The sequence below is a fragment of the Orycteropus afer genome, unplaced genomic scaffold, assembly GCF_000298275.1.
Source record: "Orycteropus afer afer isolate SDZICR_OR568_19922 unplaced genomic scaffold, OryAfe1.0 scaffold00037, whole genome shotgun sequence".
NCBI lineage: Eukaryota > Metazoa > Chordata > Mammalia > Tubulidentata > Orycteropodidae > Orycteropus > Orycteropus afer.
Window position 1 is genome coordinate 2,883,474 of NW_006921624.1, and position 3,287 is coordinate 2,886,760.

Below are 3,287 nucleotides of genomic sequence, written 5' to 3' on the forward strand. Positions count from 1 at the left end.
CTGAATTCCTTTAACTATTTCCTTAGTGTTGTGTATCTGGGTGGTTTAATTTTTTTCTATTAATTGATTGACTGATTCGTTTAGTAAATTGTTATTAATGCCTACTCTTTGCCAGACACTGGGACACTGCTGTCAACAACAGCAGCACACTCTTTACTTGGGCTTTGACTCTGGCTGGTGAGACAGACTAACAAGTAAACAAACAAGTAAGACTCTAATGATGAACTGCGCAAGTGCTGTGAAGGACAGGAGAGAATTACTGGAGAGCCCTGCTTTGTTTATAAGCTCATGTCTTTTCTTTTTTTTTCTTTTTTTAACTTTCATTTGCATTTTATTTTATGCTGAATTTACTCCCAAGCCATAAACTTCTGTTTCTTCTGGGATATCTTTTTCTTTTGTGCAGCCTCCTCTTCTGGTTTAAGAACAATTTGTTCCTTTCAGTAAGGATCATCTCAGTGTGATCTCAGAGCTCATATGGGTTGATTGGACCACGAGCTCTTTAAGTGCCGGGGTGCATCTTGGGGGCTTTGTTCACCTGGATATGCTCAATGACCAGAGAATCTACATCTAAACCCTTAAGTTCAGCATTACTCTCTGCATTTTTAAGCATGTGCAGAAAAAATTCAGCACTCTTTTTGGGCCACCAATCCTGTGGCCAACCCCACTGTTTGGCCTGGGTACACCTACCACTGTAACGTCAGAATGGCACACATTGCTTTTGCAAAATGAGGTCTTTCGAATACTTGGTGGCTTTTCAGATATGCATACCCTTGATGGCCTGGACAGTTTCACAGGTATTCTTAAAATGGACCCAGAGATTTGAACCTCTTGATTTGCATGATTTTATGGGGTTTTCTGGGTCAAGGAAGTAGTGAACCATTTTGCAAGATCACCTCAGGCCACTTCTGGGAAGAGCTATGCTCATGTCGTTTTTTTAGAAGTAGTCTTAGCTCCTAATTCTAGTACGTACTTTTGCTTCTTGGTAGCCACAGCTAAAGCTTCTCTTTCAAGAGGATCCGTATGGGATTAAAGTTTCCACTCATACATTTTAGATTTTCCTGAGAAATCAGAACTCACTGTGGGGTTCAAAGATCTGAAAATCAGACTCAAATGGGTCTTGTTTCCTGTTCTTCCTTCCTCCAAGGCTTGTGTTCAACCAGTCCAGCCTGCTCCTCGCCACCCTGAATGGGCTTATGATTACGTCCTTCTTAAATCTGTTTGCACTGTGCCCTTTCCTCACCTTCTCTCTTGTGCCCAAGGCACCTGACTGCTAACCAGAAGGCTGGCGGTTCAAACCCACCAGCCACTCCTCAGAAGGAAGATTGGGCAATCTACTTCTGTATAGAGATACTGCCTCAGAAACCCAAGGAGGGTTGGATGGGTCAGGTCCAACTCAATGGCAAGGAGTACTTGCCCTGGGAGGCTTTGCACCAGTAAGCAAAGGCACCCCCTTCTGGTGGACAGAGCTTTGATTGGTGAGGCATGGTGGATGTCATTCCGCCTTGGGTCATCCGCATGACTATATGTGGCAGCCCCGACCACAGTCTCTGGAATGACCACCCACTTACTTTCTACCTAATTCTCACTCCTTCTTGTATATTCAACTTATATATTCTATCTCTTATATGAATCCTGGCTTGGCTTTCTAGTCCACAGTAAATTCTCCATTCTTTGAACTTCCAAATTACTATTTTTTCACTCTGCCTCTTAACTGTATACTGCCTTGTGATTCTTCTTTTTTTCCTCTCTTGTATGATTATTCCATTTGAAGAGGCCTAATTTAGACTGAGGGAGCTCTGGTAGCATAGTGGCTAAGACGCTTGCCTGCTAACCAGACTGCTGGTGGTTCAAACCCACCAGCCACTCCTCGGAAGGAAGGTTGGGCAAACCTACTTCCATAGTGATACTGCCTCGGAAACCCAAGGAGGGGTTGCTATGAGTTGGGTTTGACTTGATGGCACATAACAACAACAACAACAATACTTACTGGGTCTGGTGGCATTTGGCTGCTAACCAGAGTCTGGAGGTTCAAAATCACCAACCACTCCTTGGAGGGAAGATTGGGCAATCTACTTCAGTACAGACACCGCCTCGGAAACTCAAGGAGGGGTCGCTATGAGTTGAATCAACTTGACGACCGTGAGTAATACTTATTGAGGGCTTGATATATGCTGACTGTCTCTGCTCTAAATGCTTTTACACGTGGGGGCTAATTTAATCCTCAAAGCAACCAAAATACTGGGAGATAGGTAATATCATTATTACCTCTTTGTAGCTGAGGAAACTGAGTCACAGAAGGGTCAAGTTAGCTGGCTAAGGACAATCAGCTAGGAAGCGCAAGAGTTGAATTTTTGTCAGGTCTTTAGCTCAATCTGTATGCTAAACTGTCATGTGGGGAAGATAACACTTCTTGCCTCTATGGTGTTGTGGAGTTTAATCCTAAATGCTGTAATACCCAACCGGGCTTGATGTATAGAAGTGCTCAAAATGAGTAGGGCTTTTACTGTCATTGATGAAAAAACAACCTATTTGAGAAGCAGGCCACACAAGGCTGCACAAGAAGCCTTTTGCTCATTCATTAAGATTCATTGCTCCCCCTTCCAGGAACTTGTCATACCTTGTCTAAGAAGAGGAGGAGGTTGTGGATCTGAGCCTTAAGGATAAACTGCTCAAGGGTCAAGCGGGTTGTGAGAGAGGGTGTCCCAGGCAGAGTGAACAACACTGGCAAAAGCCCAGAGATGGGAAAGTGTGTATTTTTGTAAATAAAGCCAGGCAGGAACTGTTCGGGTTTTACTGACAAGCCCATGCCCGTGGGACCTTCCCCACACCTCCGCAGGCTTCAGCTTCGTCAAAAACCAGATCTCAGGCGCCACCTGGTGGCAGTGACTGATAACAACAGGGCAGAAATAAGCTGCGGGAGTAACAGCTGTCCGTCTCACTCTCCTGATTGTCCCTACCTCAGAACTGGACTTGCTGGGAAAGTGATATAGCAGCAGTCAAGGTGAATTTCTTATTCAGAAACTACATTTATTTTCTTTTATCAAAGCCATGCATGCTCATTGCAGAAAATTTAGAAAATATAGTAAAAAGAAGAAAGCAAAACTAAAACAAACAAACAAAAAAACCAAATAATTCCATCACCCAGAAGGAACCACTATTAATATTTCAGCATCTTTGCTTCCAGCGTCTTTCTCTGTATATAATTTTCACATAACTGAGGATTAAAGGAGTAAAGGAACTGAGTATGGATATATATATATATATATATATATATATATATATATATA

The 3,287-nt window shown here is 42.9% G+C and overlaps 1 pseudogene; it reads right to left on the reverse strand.

The window, feature by feature from the left end:
• Positions 1–347: 347 nt before the first annotated feature.
• Positions 348–880, reverse strand: LOC122149638 (annotated as a pseudogene).
• Positions 881–3,287: the final 2,407 nt, after the last annotated feature.